Source organism: Otolemur garnettii, unplaced genomic scaffold (genome assembly GCF_000181295.1).
Source record: "Otolemur garnettii isolate 467f Iridium unplaced genomic scaffold, OtoGar3 scaffold00006, whole genome shotgun sequence".
Classification (NCBI taxonomy): domain Eukaryota; kingdom Metazoa; phylum Chordata; class Mammalia; order Primates; family Galagidae; genus Otolemur; species Otolemur garnettii.
This window is the reverse complement of record NW_003852401.1, coordinates 6153419-6171855: the sequence shown is the minus strand read 5'-3', so window position 1 is coordinate 6171855 and position 18437 is coordinate 6153419. Positions and strand designations below refer to the sequence as shown.

At 39.8% G+C, this 18437-nt stretch overlaps 1 pseudogene; it reads left to right on the top strand.

The window, feature by feature from the left end:
- Positions 1-2627: 2627 nt before the first annotated feature.
- On the top strand, positions 2628-5010 carry LOC100942764 (annotated as a pseudogene).
- Positions 5011-18437: the final 13427 nt, after the last annotated feature.

Here is an 18437-nt window from a genome sequence, read left to right as displayed (position 1 = left end):
TATTATTGAACTTACTTTTCAAAAAAACCCTTTTGACTCTGTAAAAGTCTCCTGAATTCTGATTTTTATGTTATATAATCATATAAAGATGACTATGCTTAAACTTTCCTGATCAATTGTATCCATAATGCACATTACTTATGTGTTGCCATAGCTATGAAATGTATCATGATTTGAAAATCTATTCACCATAAAGTTTTATGACATTATTATAAATAGATTGTCATGGTAACACTGTCTATACAGAAATTGTAATTCCATCTATTTGTTTTTGTTTTTAGCTCCTCTTCTCCACGTCTAGAATTGTAAAAAGCTATCAATTCTATATTTTATTTGGTTATAAAGCTTTGGGTTATTTCTAGGCATAATATTCATATCAATTATTCATTTAAGAAAAATGTATTAAGTGCTACTATGTGCTTAAACTTTTCCAATGTTATGATGTTTGCCTAAAAATTTCTCACATTTGTTAATAATTTAAGAGTTTTATTTTCTGCATGAACTTTAAACATTGGTAAAACCTATCTAATACTCATGATTTTTTTCTTCTACCATAAGAAATCTATGATTTTGAATAAAGCATGAATTATAGTTTAAGGCACAGTTACTGCATTTATGAGATGTTTTACTTCATCAAACACACTCATTCTATTTTGATTTTCCTCAATCTTATACCTCTTTCTATTGTTGGGCCCATATTAATAGATTGACCTAGATCAGTGGTTCTCAACCTTCCTAATGCCGTGGCCCTTTAATACAGTTCCTGTGGGTCGTGACCCACAGGTTGAGAACCACTGACCTAGATGACGACTATGTTTGACTTCAAGGAATTTATAATCTAGTAGGTGAGAAATTGCCTCTTTTAAAATGTCACACTACTTCCCCACTTCTTGGGTTGTGAAAGCAGTTGTTTACACTTTATTTTATTGTTTCCTTAACTTCAATTATTCATGTACCATTGTCACAATTTTTGTTATTTATATAACACCTAACTATTATGTTTCTAGATATAGCTTACTATTTTTAACTTACGTAATGTTATCTAATAATAACAGTATTTGTTAAATCACTAGGTTGATGTGTTAGTTATACAATTTCCAAGCACACTTTAATATATAAATATATGACTAATAAATTATGTGTCACTTTGTATGCATTTCAAGTCTTGCCCTTAGTGTTATACACTTTGTATTTTTGAAAGCTCTATCTATAAGACCCAGCTTTGAGAATGAGGAATGATAGAGGAAAGTAAATGCCAAAATAGTGACAATAACCATAGCAATGGTAAAAAGAGTTATTATTTATTGAGCACCTTGCATGTGTCATTTATCTTTGTACATGTATCTTATTTTCTCTTCAGGACAACTCTTACAGGCATGTGTATTATAGAAATACGAGGTGAAAGGGCAGGAAATAAGGGATAGTGGAAGTGAAACTTCATTTTGCCTAAGGCTGCTAGAACACGTGACATGATGTTTTAATAGTTGTTCTTTTTCTATAGTTAGCTGAAATTTCATACGATTAGTTTATAAAAATTGGAGTCTGATGGTGGCAGATTAACATTTCTAAATTGCATGTACTGTTAGTCAAATAAAATAATAAGCCCAGAAAAATGATGTTAGTACCATTTGCACCCATTATGAGAATGTTGAATATTTTTTATCAGGATCAAGCAGGAGAAATCAGATGAAAATACATTCTTTTTTTTTTTAAGTGATTTTCTGTTTTCCGAGTTACTAATTAGTGAGAATATCTTTGTTCTGCTGAACCAAGGTGTTGGCTCAAAAGCCACTGCATTGTATGGCATACATGCTTAACTTATTAAAGGTGAAAATCTCCCAGGTTTCTGCTAAGAAAATAGTGAAATAAATATTTTCATAAATATGTTATCATAAAGTATTAGAGTTAGAAGGGACGTGAAGAACCTAAGAAAGCTTTCTCCCTTTATAGAGGAAAAAACTGAAACCTAGCAGTGATTAGGCAAATTTTTCCTGTGCTTCTATAATTGGTATCTCTATCATAAGATTTTGACATGCACTAGTTTTTATTTTTATACCTGAGCATCACTTCCACTATGACAGGAACTCCAAGTACAAACCATAATGTATTTGTTTCTCTCCCTCCATTCTTGGCAGTGTCTCATATTTGTTGCCAAATAATTATCTTTTTGTCAAACTGACTGGTATAATACATTCCATAAACCTACTTTTTAATTCTTAGTTGGCGTGAATTTTCTAGATACTTAAGGCTCATTTAATATTCCATTATTTACCTTCCCCATAAAAGTGTACTTGAGAGATACTTTGGTGAATGATAGAGACTTAGACATATGGAACTATATGCTGTCCATTGCCACCTTTATGCATTAGAGGCACAAACAATGTATTTTATTTTTTTAAATTTTCTTCCTTTTTTCTCTCTTTTTTAAACTTGTAGATTAATATGAGGGTACAAACGATTAGGTTACAGTGTTTGCATTTGATAGATCAAGTCCCTGTTGAAGTTGTGTCCTGCACCCAGGAGATGTGGTGAACAATATATTTTAGAATGGTCAAAATAAGAAAGATGAAAAATCTACAAGTGTAGACATTACATTGATTAAATATTTTCATTGAACATTTACAAAAATGAAAAGGGCTGTAGTGAATTTGTCTTCAGTAACTGAAATGTCTAGAGCGTTAGCCCACTGGGCGCGCCGGCCTGCACCACATGTTAGCGCAGGTCTGGGCCACGCACATGGCTTTGTCACCATCCCAACCAGGTCAGGTGTGCAGGCTGACACCATGTGGATCCCGGTATGGGAGAATGACCTGGACGGTGACTCGGCTGTTTAAGCTGACCAAGGTGCAAGAGTTGAGGCAGAAGATCCAGGGGCTGTTCCATGTGTAGGCACAAGCATATGGAGGATGACCACAGTCTGACTACAGCGTCCCTCTCAACAACACCATCCAGCTCCTGGAGCCTTGTGCTACCTCCTCCCATCAAGGAGAGGGACCCTGAGCTCTCGGACATGGATTCTGGCTGTTGAGTGGCCCAAAGAGAGTCTGACAAGTCTTCCAACTACTGCGAGGCGGCTGGGAGACAGAGAGCAGAGTGGACCTGGGGGATGAGGCCGCGTGGGGCTAGGCGGGGCTGGGGCTGTACAAGGTCAATGGGTACGTTGATGCTCGGGATATGAACATGGCGGCTTGGTTTGAGAAGCAGGTTGTCAAGGTAACACGGAAGGCACCTTCCTGGGAGGGGCCCTGCTGTTCCATCTCTAGCCCAGCCGCATAAGATGATGTCATTTATCAGGTGAAATATGACGACTATCCAGGTCCAGATGAGTTCCAGGGATGTCCGCGCTTCTGCCCGAACCATCATCAAGTGGCAGGACCTGGGGGTGGACCAGGTGGTCATGCTCAACTACAACCCTGACATCCCCAAGGAGTGGGGCTTCTGGTTTGAAGCAGAGATCACCAGAAAACGAGAAACCAGGACAGTGCGAGAGCTGTATGCCAACGTCATGCTCAGGGGTGATTCTCTTGATCACTGTCGTATCGTCTTTGTGGATGACGTCTTTAAGATTGAACTCCCAGGCGAAAGGGGCCCCATGGTTGAGAATCCCATGAGACGGAAGAGTGGGGGCCACCTGCAAACACTGCAAGGACCACGTGAGTGAGCTCTGCAGAGTCTGCGCCTGCCACGGGGGCCGGGAGGACCCTGACAGCAGCTCCTGTGCGACCAATGTGACATGGCCTTCCACATCTACTGCCTCTGCCCACCCCTCAGCAGCGTCCCCAGTGAAGAGGATGGTCCTGCCCCCAGTGCCGAAACGATGCCAGCGAGGTGGTGCTGGCAGGAGAGAAGCTGCACGAGAGCAAGAAGGCGAAGATGGCGTCGGCTCCATCGTCCTCACAGGGGGACTGGGGCAAGAGCATGGCGCGTGTGGGCTGCACCAAGGAGTCGCCATCGTCCCATCCAACCACTACCGACCCATCCCAGGGATCCCCGTGAGCACCATGTGGTGCCTCCGAGTGCAGGTCAGCGAGTCAGGCCTCCGTCGGCCCCTCGCGGCAAGTCTCCATGGCCGCAGCAACGACGGAGCACACTCCCTGGTCCTGGCAGGGGCTATGAAGATGACGCGGACTACCACATACTCAGGTAGTGGTGGCCGAGATCTCTCTGGCAACAAGAGAACTGCAGAACAATCAAACTCACCAACACCAATAGGGCGCTGGCTCTTAACTGCTGTGCCCCATCAATGACAAGAGAGGCCAACGACTGATGGTCAGGGAAGCAGATCAGGGTGGTGCGTAACGTGAAGGGGTGCAAGCACAGTGGGTACACACCCGTCGAGCGCATCTACAAGGTGGTAAAGTACTGGCCAGAGAGGGGGAAGTCAGGGTTCCTGGTGTGGTGCTATCTCTTGCGGAGGGACGATGACAAGCTGGCCCCCTGGACTAAGCAGGGCAAGGATCAAGAAGCTGGGGCTGACCATGCAGTATCCAGGCTATTTGGAAGCCCTGGCCAACAGGGAGAAGGATGCAGAGGAAGAACAGGAGAACAGCAGCTTCAGATCCCCTAGAAGGGGCCAGGGCAAGTGGAAGCGGAAATCAGCAGGAGGTGGCCCGAGCAGGGCTGGGTCTGGGCACTGCACTGGGTGCCCAAGAAAACCAAGGTGGAGCCCTATAGCTTGACCACCCAGCAGAGCAGCCTCATAAAAGAGGGCAAGAGCAATGCCAGGCTGTGGACAGAAGTCCTGAAGTCCTTTGAGGATGGTCCCATGTCCCTAAGGAAGGTGGAGGAGGCATTCCAGAGCATCTGCTGCCAGGAGCTGGTATTCTGGCCAGTCAGAGGGTGTGCCAGAACGATGTGTGCACGGATTGCCTGGACAGATCTTTCTGGGCCCAGGTGTTCAGCTGTCCAACCTGCTGCTATGACCTGGCCTGCAGCTATGCCTTGCAGGTGAACCAGCCACTGCAGACCATCCTCAATCAGCTCTTCTCTTGTTATGGCAATGGCTGGTAATCACAAGCACTTCTTGGCGGGATGGGGGTGGTGGGGGTGGGGGTGGGGGGTTTACTTAAAATATGCTGGGAGGGTCTTTGATGGGCCCTTATGTTGTTCTTAGTTAACTTAAAGTTATAGTTTTTCCTCCATTCCCTAAAAAGGCTTGTCTTCCTTTTATTTATATTTTTTAATCTATACATTTTCAGGAATTTGTGTATTCTGGCTTGAAAGTTGGACTTCTCAGTATTTTGTTTAGTTTTTAAAACATTACAAAGTCAGCAATTTATCAGCCAAAAGCAAACTATGGCATAAAGGCTGCTTATGTTCCTGGTGTCAAATTCTTAGAAGTTCCTACCACCAACTAGCAAGAAAGTATCCAGCCACCTAGAACAATCTCTTTTCAAGGTTTGTAGCTTTGGCTCCCATGGTCAACGCAAGTACATCTTTCCTGAAGGCATCTCATCATATAAAATCCAGCAAGATGGTTCCCTGTGGTGACCATGTGCATTTGTGTGATCTGTGGTCCAGCTGTCCATCAAGAAGTTGAAAGGAAAAGAGGAAAAAAAATCTCAGTTTAAACTCTTCCCATAAATAGCCATCCCCTGCCAGGCTGCTTGGTGTCTAACATCCACATGAAAAATCCTCTGTCCATATGAGCAGAGAGTTGGGGCCTAGAGAGCCTACCTCAGCTGGACTCTACTCCACGTGGGGGCTGCTTGTGCGGCTGACACTGTCTGAGAGCAGGGAAGCCAGTACACAAAGCCACGTTCTCTTTGGTTCATTTTTTCTTTCTAAAGAGTAGGCTCTTTGTTTTTAGCACTGAATTTACTGAAAATGCCAACCGGATTCTAAAAACTGTGGACATCCAGTTCTTCCTGACACTGGAGGGGTGTTTGGGGATGGTTTGAGTTTATAGATAATTTAAATCCATTTTTTTAACTTGACAGTTGAGAATTACAAGAAGGATTTTTTTTTTTTTTTGCTGTTTTTGGCTGGGGCTGGGTTTGAACCTGCCGCCTCCGGCATATGGGATATGGGACCAGCGTCTTACTCCTTTGAGCTGTAGGTGCTGCCCGAGGGAATTTTTTAATGAAAAATTTTTCTAAATGAATTTTTTTTTGTAGTTACTGTATATGTACCAAGAAAGTAATAACTTAGGGTTTGGTTGTTTGTTTGTTTGTTTGTTTTTGTTTTGTATTTTTTGGAATGGTTTAACTTTTTTAATTTTACCAAAGTTTGCAGCTCATACCTTAATAGAACAGGGATATTTTTAATCACATAACTGCAGACAAACTGAAGCAATATTTTTAAAGGATCCCTCTCATTGTTAGATTGTTAATGTGTTAGGGAAGAAATTCTGGGTAGCCTTTTTCTAAAGTCCAATATTGGTTCAGATTTTAGATTCTCAGAATAAATGTTTTGCACATATAAAAAAAATGCCTAGAAAAAGATCAAAATGTACTAAGTATTTCCTAGAATTAAATTATTGGACAATTACTCAGAGTATTTTTTGCAGTAGCCTAATAAAAGTGTAATTTGGGGTCTGTTAGTATACTTGAGTATGACTGCTTTGGACATTTAACCCTTGGCTTTCCTGATTAAGTTGGTATATATTCTTTGTTATTATCCTGTAAATAATTATATTCTGTAAAAGAAAACTTCAGTTATAAATACTCATTGGTGTGAAGCTCACTTTAAGAAGTGTTAGCTTTCCAGAACCTGGTTTTTACCTGTGAAGGCCAATATACCCTCCATTTAATTCTCTGGATTGGATTTTTTACAGCTTGATGAAATATCACAGGCTTTTCTTACCTCCTCCTCCTTCCTGAGTCTCTTTCCCCACAAGTTTTTTTCGATTCCTCTTGGCATCTGGACTTCTTTTTCTGCCAGATGAGTCAGTTCCAGTTTGAGAGGAAATATTTAACCCACATTTTCATTTTGGCTGGGCAAAGATGTTTGAAGGCAAAGAGTGCCTGAGTATGCTTCCTAGGACTCCTGACCCTCTTGTGGGAACATTGCTCTGTATTCCGATTAGGAAGTGCTAAATGGTCCATTTTCACTGTTCATACCTTTCATAAGGTTGGTACTTACTTTAGAATATTCTTTCAATATTCTCTGAGAAGAATATTTTTCTTTTGGAAACATGTCATTTCTTTGCATATGTGTATATTTTCTCTTAATATTTATTCTCCTTCCACAAAGAATTTGGTTTTATAAACACAATGCAGTAAGAATAGGAGTAAAAGGGAAAAATAGGTAGTTTTTTTCCAAAATAGGATAAAGGGAAATATTAGCAGGGTTCTAAGATGGAAATCAATTGTGTTCTAGTGTAGAGTAGGAACTATCTGTTGAGAGTTTATTATATATAAGACATTTCATTGTTTCAAATCTGTTTAGATTTTGTAGATATAGAAATTAAGGCTTAGAGAAGTTATTCCACTCAACTTCATATGGCTAGTTGATGATGAAAGTGGAATTTGAATTCTCTGATCGTCTTATCCAGAGTATCATCACCATAATCCTTATAACTTGCTTTTTGGCACAGGTATTATTAAGGATTACATATGATATTATTTCAGCAAATGTACAAATAGCTTAGCTTCACCAAATTACCTAATCAATGCTTAGGAAGCAGAATAGGTTGGGGGAACAGTAATTGCTGGATACTTGTGATAGTTGTGGTGCTGATGGAACAAGTGGTGGAATAGATAGAGTGTCCATGCTTTTTGACAATGCAGGTCAAAAAGTAGATCACTTAAAGTATACAGTTAACCAGGCATGGTGGTGCTTGCTTATAACCCCAGCTATTTGGTAGGCTGAGGCAGAAGGATTGCTTGAGCCCAAGAGTTTAAGACCAGCCTGGGAGGCTCGGCGCCTATAGCTCAACCGGCTAAGGCACCAGCCACATACACCTAAGGTGGTGGGTTCAAATCCCCAGTCCGGACCCGCCAAACAACAATGACGGCTGCAACCAAAAAATAGCCGGGCATTGTGGCGGGCGCCTGTAGTCCCAGCTACTTGGGAGGCGGAGGCAGGAGACTCGCTTGAGCCCAGGAGTTGGAGGTTGCTGTGAGCTGTGATGCCACGACACTCTACCCAGGGGGACAGCTTGAGGCTCTGTCTCAAAAAAAAAAAAAAAAAGACCAGCCTGGGCAATGTAGTGAGAACCCAGAAACGAAGAAAGGAGAAAGAAAAAAAAAGTCTGAACTTATCTCTGAGGATTGTATTCTTTACCCAAAACTTGGTGTTATATAAGCCATATAAACTTAGCAATATGTTATAAAAGTGAAGATACAGTACTGTAAAATTCTACCATGATGTAAATTGATCAAGACTGTGGCCCAACCTCTTTAAAATGCTCATGAACTATCAAGCAATTCATTAAACAACATTTTATATATGTACATACATACTATATATGTATTTTATATACAATATCATACTACTTATCATGAATTGGACCGAAAACAATTTCACTGGCTATTTTAGATATTAAACATTAAATAGGCAGCAGTTTTGTTTGCACTGGACTCAGAACATGAGGAAAAAATTAGGATAACCCCAATGACTCAGATCTCTTGGAAAACCTCTCAACTTCTTTGAACAGCGTCTTTTCCTTCAAATAAATTTTCCTGTAGCAACCGAAAGCCATCAGAATGATTCCCTAGACCTTCAAGTTATGTAAAAGTGCTGCAATTTCTTTGCTTGACAGTTTATAGAGCTAAGTGATAGCAATAATTCAAGAAGGACATACGCACTTCCATTATGCTAGGCACCATGTCAGGAACTTTATGTGTATCATTTTGTCTAATTTTAATAGCATCTCCATGAAATTAGTTATAATAATAAATTGCCATTTTAGATGTTGAGAAATCATAGAAAGGAAAGTAAATTGCCCTTCCAAGGCTGTATCAGTGATGAAACCAGAATGTGAATCCGTGTATTTAACCATTGAGCTGTCCACCTGTCCCCTCAAGGAATTGCTAAGGCTGCCACAGAGACTTGACTGTGCAAGGATAGTTGCTTCAAGAAAGGAAAAGAGCAGGATGATCTCATCCATACCTGGTTTAAACCAGGAGTCGGTACAGAATTGTAAGGTGAAACTATTGTATTCTATCTGTTGAGTATAGGTATATGACACTCACTGTATTTCTTTGTTCCACACACTAGCCACCATGATAAAAGGGGCTACGAGGAGGGATTAGGAAACATCTGCTATGTTTATCTCATGGCCAAATCATAAGATTAACATCTGTCTCTTCTTTCTCCTCCTTCTAGTCTCCCTTTGCAATGAGAAGAATGAGCCTCAGAGATCAAGTACAAGACTTATTTTCTTGCCACCAGATACATGTTATCCGTGAGCTGACTGAAAAACATACATCAAAGGAACTTCCCTTGAAGAGAGAGGTAATACAATACAATGAAAGAGAAAAGGGATGTTTCAATCCTACAGGGATCTAGGATCCAATCCTGTGATCGACTCTTATTAGTAATATAGCCTGCTTCACTTCCTTGAGCCCCGGTTTATTTTTCTGAAACATGGAGGTCTAAATTACCTCCAGAATTATAATAAAGATATAATGTATGTAATGCAGGTAAACTCATGACACTAATAGACACAAAACAAAGAGAGTCTTTTCTTTTCTTTTTTTTTTGAGACAGAGCCTCAAGCTGTTGCTCTGGGTAGAGTGCTGTGGCATCACAGCTGACAGCAACTTCCAACTCCTGGGCTCAAGCAAGTCTCCTGCCTTTGTCTCCCAAGTAGCTGGACTACAGGTGCCTGCCACAACGCCCGGCTATTTTTTGGTTGCAGCTGTCATTGTTGTTTGGCGGGCCCGGGCTGGATTTGAACCTGCCAGCTCAGGTGTATGTGGCTGGCGCCTTAGCCACGTGAGCCACAGGTGCTGAGCCAAAGAGAGTCTTTTCATCTCCTGTGTTGCCCAAGCTCTGTTCTGTTCTGTTCATCCCTGCATTTTTCTTTTCCTTTATTTTCCTTATTTTTTTTTTGTATCCAATAACTTTACCCAAGCCCCAAAGCCATGAAGATGTATATTGCTACAGCAAAATGTATAGAGGAGACACTGATTCTTGTATCCATTTATATGCTGATATAGACAGCTCATCATTTAGAGGGAAAGATTAAATGCCAGTAAACTGGTGAGAAAAAAAGCAGTTATTTTTGTTATTTAATTTCCACCTGGACACGAAGGAGGCATGCTTTCACTATGTTGGCAATGCAATGCTTCCAAGAGCTAGCACTCAAGAACTTGGCACTTGCAATAGATTAATTAAGCAACACATATGAAGTAAGTAATCTCTTAACACTGTACTACATTACAAATGCTAAGAAATAATTATGTTTTTTTGTTTTTAAATTATTTTTATAGATTTATGGGGTACAAGTGCAGTTTTTATTACATGGATGTATTATGTAATGATAAAGGCTGGGCTTTTTGTGTAACCATCACTTGATTAGTGGACATAGTATACATTAGGAAATTTCTCATCCTACATCTCTCTCTAGCCCTTCTGAGTCTCCCACTGTCCATTATTCCATTCTCTGTGTCCATGTGTATACATATTTAAGTGACAATGTGTATTTGACTTTCTGTTTCTAAGTTATTTCACTTAAGATAATGGCTTCCAGTTCTCTCCATATTGCTACAAAAGACAGGATTTCGTTCTTTTTTTATGGCTGAGTAGTATTTTGTGGTATGTTTATACCATATTTTCTTTCCAATCATCAAATGTTCCAGTCATCATGGAACATTTCTTTGATCGAGGAATGAAAAATATAACAAATGCAGGCATCTTTTTCATATGTTACTATTATTATGATTCTTATGGTTCAAGTTCATGTTGCTGTACAAAATTCCTTACATCATTTTAGGAAGATGATATATATATATATATATATATATATATATATATATATAAACATATATAAACTTGGACAATTAAGTTTACAAACTCATCCTAGAAACAGTGCTACACATATCATTGCTTAATATTACTAGTCACCTTCAAAGTACTCCCCTTTGGGGATGCTTAGGCCACTTTTTCTAGAATGAGTTTGTAAACTTAATTGTAAGACCTTGTACAATGACAGCTCTGACAGCCATTCCTGAAGAAGCGCCCAAAATTGCTTTGAAGGGTAGACTAACTAAGCACTGTTCATCACTGTGTAGCTTTGCAAGGGGAGTCCTTTGAAGGTGACTATAGTGATATTTAGTAATGAGGTGTGTAGCATTTTTTCTAGGATGAGTTTGCAAACTAATTGTCCTCATAGCTAATTAATAACAAAGAATATAGAACTACATAACTCTTTCCTAAACTTTGCTGTGATTAGACACTGGATGAGAAAATGCTGAGTTGGAAGCCCTAGTGACTAAATAATTGTTATATTTTAAAGCTGAATATTGTCAACAACCAGCTTGTCACCATCTTTCTGTAAATGTCTTTCTGTCCTAATCCAGGCAGTCAGCAGTGGAAGTGATGTCTCTGTCTGATGCTGGTATGAAAGCTCTCAGCTGAGGTAGGCTCTACAGAAAGCCAGCCACAGTGCTCATACCAGCAAAAGCTCCCATCATGCAGGCCTCTCTGCTGATCCTGCATTTCTCAACAAATTCTTACTTTCACTTTCTCTTTTGCATAACTCCAGTGTACTAATTTCCACTGAATTGCATGAAATAGCCTGTTCATGGAGCTAGTTTGGCATTTAAAGCTTTTCATTGGATTTTTAGATTTTGTGACCAATTTTATACATTTTCATATATACTTGGAGTCGTAGTTCATTTTCAGGTCCTTTTTAGTTAAATATCTTTAATTCCTTTTTTAAAGGTCTGTCTTTGTTTTGTTTTTTGTTTTTTTGAATAATTTTGTGAGACATCAGAAATCACCAATCCATGCTAGAGGAAAAGTAAGTCTAATGGATTTATAACTACTTTGTGTGACTGAATAAGATATTTGGGAGAGTGCTGAGGAAGTGGGAAAGCTCATGAGGGTGGATAGGCGAAACTTTTCCATTACTTCTGCTGCGGGTATACTCTTGTCATTTGGTTGGCTATTTCGACAATGAGAACTATTTGATGACAAACTTAGTCTTTTAATTTGAAAGTGGAATCTGTAATAGTACTTACCTCATAGAAATATTGTAGTGCTGGAATGAAATAATTTATATGAGAGGTATTGCATCCCACTTGCCATTCTGTAAGGGTTCAACAGATTTTAGCTACTCAGCTATTAGTACTAATCTCAATTGTAAAATTTTATTATTTATATCATTTCCAGTTTCTAAATAATATCTAAAGTCTAAGCTAATATGCTATGCTATGTGATTCTTTTAAGGTTAAAACGTTATTGCTAAACATATTAGAAACTTTTACTGCTCTCTAGAACAAAGCAGAAGAGATCTATTTGGAATGTATCTAACTCTAAAGAACCATCTGAGGTAACAGGTGGAGCATAGGAAAAAACAATGGTTTAAGCTCAGTGCTGGTAGCTCAGTGAGTGGGGTGCCAGCCACATACACTGAGGCTGGAGGATTCAAGCCCGGGCCTGCTAAACAATGACAACTGCAATGACAACAACAACAACAACAACAAAATAGCCAGATGTTGTAGCAGGCATCTGTCATCCCAGCTACTTTGGAGGCTAAGGCAAGAAAATTGCTTAAACCCAAGAGTTTGAGGTTGCTGTGAGTTGTGATGCCATGGCACTTACCGAGGGCAACATAGTGAGACTCACTCTCAAATAAATAAATAAATACATAAATCAATAAATGAAAAAAAAATTTTAAAAATTCAAAAAAAAAAAAAAAGAAGAAGAAAAAACAATGCTTTAGACACGAACCCTCATTGAATGAAAGTTCCCAAACAGCTCTTTGCCACATCTAAAGAGTAGTTTCAGTCTAAACAGAATGTCTGGAGAGTGTAAGGAAAGTTCTTCCTGTTCTGCCTGAACACAAACCTCTCTGGCATTTTCCAAAGAAACGCAATCCTTTAAAACGGAGTGTAAGTCCCAAAGATGTTTTCCTCATGGAGCTTCTTTTGCACTCGGCTTTTCCCTCACACGGCTTCTTCCATGTCGCCCTTTAGTAATCATCTGCTCTTACACATGGGGCCACACAGGACTGGCTCACGCAGTAGCTGAGGTGCAAGGGCCAACTTTTAACAGTAGAGCAAGATGCTCTAGCCTGGGTGAGAAGCAGGAGAGGAAAATGCCTTTCTTCAGAGACCTAGTATGGCTCTGACTAAGATCAAAGGCCCTGAAGTAAGACAGACCTGAGTTTGAATCTCAGTTCCAGCAGTAAGTTTGTTTACACAATTAATGCATTGTGTAAAATGCTGTTAAATGATTCATATGTCACAAGATTGTAATGAAGAGGAAGCATTAACTGTTCTGTATACTGTCTGCAAAGTGCTTCACAGATGGGCCTACATATAATAAACATTTAATACTCAGTAGCTGTTTGTTCTTTTTTTTTCCTCAAAATATTTCTCTTTCTTCCTAGCAGTCACAAAAAGTTAGTTTTGCTTACAATCTGTGGCTAGGACTTGATGGAACATGGTATGAACAGTGTAGATGATGTCTTTCCCCTCAAACCAAGGGATGCATTTTTGTTCTAAAATATTCACATTATCCACATCACTCAAACAGGTAACTGCCGATTCTACATTCGATTTTTATGTATTTAGAAAACATTAAAGAATTACACATATATACTGTACACAGACACACATGCATGTAACAACTTATCTTCTATAGCAGTTATCTCTTCTAATCTCTCCTATGCCTTTCACAATAACCATCGGAGCTAAGTTTTACATTATCCTATTTAAAGGAAGAGGGAACACAGAGTTCATGGTTAAAGGCCTTGCATTGGTTAGGGACAGAACTAGGGTTTTCTGACCCCTTTCCAGTTTTTCATCCTCTGTAGTGCTCTGATAACTATGGAAGCGAAATGTGCTGTAACTTGGCTGCCAAAGAAATCTCAGCAGAAAGGTAACCAAAGGAGAGGAGTATTTTAAAGCAGCATGGCTGAAATCCAGTTTAAAGTTAACATCCCGCTGGGCGATTTCTTCTTAATTGACAACAGGAATTTCTGTCACTGCCCTGTCTAGCCACTTTGCAAACAGTAGGGATGTTAGCAAGAGTTCCCCATGAGTGTCTCCTGAGGGATCCGTGATTGCTTTGGCTGGGTTCTGCTGTAGCAGTGTTCTGGCAGTGAAGAGTCTGTAGTAAGAGAACTGGAGGCGGTAACCATATTCGAATAACCACCCCAGGCTTTTGGCACCTGATTTCACTGGCACTGTCTAGGGAAGCTCTTTATGCTATTTCATGCTACTTGTAAAGCCAAACTGCTTATCTAATTATGCTTGGAAATCTGATACCACCTTTCAAATAGTTCATCTGGGAATACAGGGTTTGCCTTCACGGTGCTCAAGGAGGAGTCTGATCGTCACTGACAAGCACACAGCAAAGGGAGGCTTTAAAAAACAGCCCCCGTTTTTGCAGCCTTTCCCTTGTGGTCCGTGGTGTTTGAAAGTAGAATGTGGTCTTGAGTTAATGACACAAGGAAACACTTGGATGCGCGTATTGTCTGCTTGGTTTTTATGAACCTCACATGGACTGGCTTCATCCTGTTGCAGGGTCCTCAGCACTGAATTTTCCTCTCCTCTTCCTGTGCAGGCCTTCCGCTGGTTTGTGGGCTGGGCACCTCATCTTGCTCCTTTCAGAGGCACACCAAGCCCGGGGTGGTTTTGGAAAGTGAGGTTTTATGACTTCTGCTACTTGCTTACCACCCAATCCCAATCTATACCTATTTAAAAAACCCAAATAGCTCTTCTTTTTCAACTGGCCTATAACTTTTTCTTCCAGTTCTTTCTTCTTTGGCAGTAACTATGCTGGAGGTAAGTTCCTTTTCCAAACCTGGCTTTCGTAATACTTTTATTCCTGAAGAGTTAATAATGCTTTCAAGAATGATATAAATATGTTACACTAGGTATTTATTTGATGATTTCATAAACCTCAGATTCCTTGAAAGTTTACACTATTTGAAAGTGCTTGCTTCAAATCTTTGCTCATCTATCTGAATTTTCCTTTTAAGTCAGGTACATAGAAGACCTCTTAAAACTAATTCTCTGCATTTGCAGTTTGGCAGCCTTCCCTGGCAGTCTGGAAGGTTAACAAGTCACAAAGATCAGGTCTTCATATGGGAGTTATGAAAGCTTAGTATAGGTAAATAGTCCTTGAGAAGACTCCAAATTTCAAGGAAGGTTGGGGGATTTCTGTGAAGACCTATAAAATGCTTCCTTTATGTCAGTTATTCCAGTGAAATTTCTCCTTCCAAATTATATTGTACTTACATTGAAACATTCCTGGGATTTTGGTTTCAGTCTTCATACTATGCATGTTTTTCATCTGGATAGACAAACCAGCTTATTAAAGGAGATTGCATCAGCTGCTGCTGGGAAGTTTTTCTTGAGTTAAGATCCTGTGAAACAGCCCTTAACATTTCACCAGCTGAAGTTTGTAAGAAAATCTGCTTTAGTCTGTGCTTAAATGATAACTGTGGTCTTCACATCATGCTGGGGAACCCTGGTGGCCAGATCAAAGGAAATCCCTTATTCTTATTTCTGACTTCATTACAAGCTCATGTTGTGGCCTTAGTTGAAAGACTTATTGCCTCTGCCACCAAAATATTACAGATTTTAATAGTTCTTTCAGACCAAAAAAATAAAATTATAAGCATTTTATTATTATTTTCAGTGCCCATGAAATTATTAAGGCTGGCCTGGGGACTTCCTGAGGGAATGAACTGTTTGTCTTAGTCACTGTTTAATCCACACAGCCCTACATGATCCTTAAATACAGTAGGCACTTAATAAATGAAATGAATGAACAGATGGGAAAGGAGAATCGGAGTCCTATTTTAGTAGCTTAACTGTATATTTTCAGGGTAATTAGCATTTAAAATGGGACACTGATAATAGGTTTCTAAAAGTAGATTGATGACAAATATATCTAACACTTCCGAAGAAAAGGGAATTCAACTTCTATATCACTTGATCTAAGTTTTCAGTTACAAAAGCATTGAGAATTCCTTGTGGCTGAATAAGGGTGAATCTTTAAGACAAATTGAGGGCTCAGGATGCCCTTGTGGACATCAATACTCCCAGAGAGCACTTTCCATGAAGAGAAGGATGGAATTGCTGTCTTTTCATCCAAACTCCTAGAACTTGGCTGACTGCCTGGTTTATCCCGGGATACTAGTTAGCCCACAGAGCCCACATTTATTTATTCAGTCCAGCGCAAGTGAATGCTGCCATTCTCCCATCTTCTTTGTTGACAAATGCTTTGTTAACCTGAATTGAGTTCTGTAACACAAAATAAAATGACCAATCTTTTGGGGGTTTTCCGTCTTCTAGGTCCTTGTATGAGCAACTAATCTATGGGCCACAAAGCCCCATGCTGTTGTTTGCCCTCACGCTGTCCTTTTATTCTGATGGTTCCACATTGTACTTCATGAAACCAATACCTTCCAGAGTGTGGTTGCACTGGCGCCTCCATTAAGAAAAGAAGGTTCCTGGACTTTTTAGTGTTGTGAGAAAATGTTAGAGGCACAGGGAGTTTAGGTTGGTTATTTATACTTATGTAGTCTTCCACTATCCATTTAGAGTAGTCATAACCTTGCACTCTCATAATGCTTTCTAGCTCTGAAAGTGTGGATGTGTTCAGGAAGTAAGAATCTTAACATAAACCAACTTGGAGTATCACACAATATGTGGTGGATCTGGAATATGAACCTAAACAGAATGTATATTTTTTATCATAGGCTATTTGTCTATGAACAAATATCCAGAAAGACCTGATTTTTTTTTTTTTTTTTTTTTTTGAGACAGAGTCTTACTTTGTCACTGTGGAGTTGAGTGTCATGGCGTCATAGCAACCTCAAACTCTCGGACTCAAGCTATTCTCTTGCCTCAGCCTCCTAAGTAGCTAGGACTACAGGCACCTGCCAGGAAGCCCAGCTATTTTTAAAGACAGGGTTCTGCTATTCCTCAGGCTGGTCTCAAATTCCTGAGCTCAAATGATCCACTTGCCTTGGCCTCCCATCCTCTCAACTTTTAAACAGAAGTTTGAGGTTATGTTTCTAATGTCTCCAAATTTCCATTGACCGTGAAAATGCTTAGTTTTGGAAGACAATTGGGATGTTACACAGTGTAAGACAGAAGAAGGGAAAAAGGAAATCCTAAAACTTACCATTTTTGTCATAAGCTCCAGACTGTTATTACAACACGTTGCACCCAGCAGCTTGGCAAATAATTCACATTGATTATTAGGCCTGTGGAAATTCTCTTTGGTTTGTCAAGTTTTGACCCTCATATGTTTACTGTTGATAACTTTTTCCCCCTTTTTTCTTCCCTTTTCCTCCAACATTTAGTCAGAACTACATTTCGGGTAACTTCTTTGTACCACTTTCCTGCTCCACAGTATAAGAATACAAGCATGTGCCAATCTTTGAAGCAAGAACATTTAAGACTTTCCCTATTAATCTATCTTCCAAAGGAAACATAGTATATTAGTATGGAGAATATAAAGAAGAAATAAAGTAATATATGTTCATTTTAGACTGATGACTTTTATTGCTTAGTCCCTCCCTGATGTCTTATAAACTGTCCTTAGCTAACTGCCATAGCAGCCAAAAGAAAAAGTAAGGATTTTTACCTAGTACAAGTATAGGAGATGGTTTAGTAAACAAGCACAGGCCTTGGAATCAGGCAGCTCTGGCTTTGAAAAGAAAGTTAAAACATGCCTACCTTTGTAACCAGAAATAATTCACTTACCTTCTTTGAGCCTGAGATTTCTAATTTGTAAAATGGAAATGAAATATCATAACATTGGGTAGCATTTATTGTGCACATGGTCTATTCTAGTGATAAACCATTTATCTGCACTGTATCATTTAATTCTTATGACAATCCTATGAGATAGGCACTATTATCATTTTACAGATGAGAAAATAAGATACTATGGTTTGGTTTGTTTGATCCTTTCAAATCTCATGTTGAAATTTGATCCCCACTGTCAAAGGTGGGGCCTAATGGGATGTGTATGGCTCATGGGGGCAGAGCCCTCATGAATGGCTTGATGCAGTCCTCAGGGTAATGAGTCAGTTTTCACTCTTTTGGTTCCTTTGAGAGCTGGTTGTTAAAGAGTCTGGCATTTCCCCCCTCTCTCTTATGCTTCCCCTTTCACCGTGTGACTTCTGCATATGCTGGTTCTGCTCTTCTTCCACCGTGAGTAGAGGTAGCCTGATGCTCTCACCGGAGCTAGATGCTGGCACCATGCTTATACAGCATGTGGAACTGGGAGCCAAATAAACCTCTTTTCTTTATAAATGGCCCAGCCTCAGGAATTCATTTACAGCAACACAAATGGAC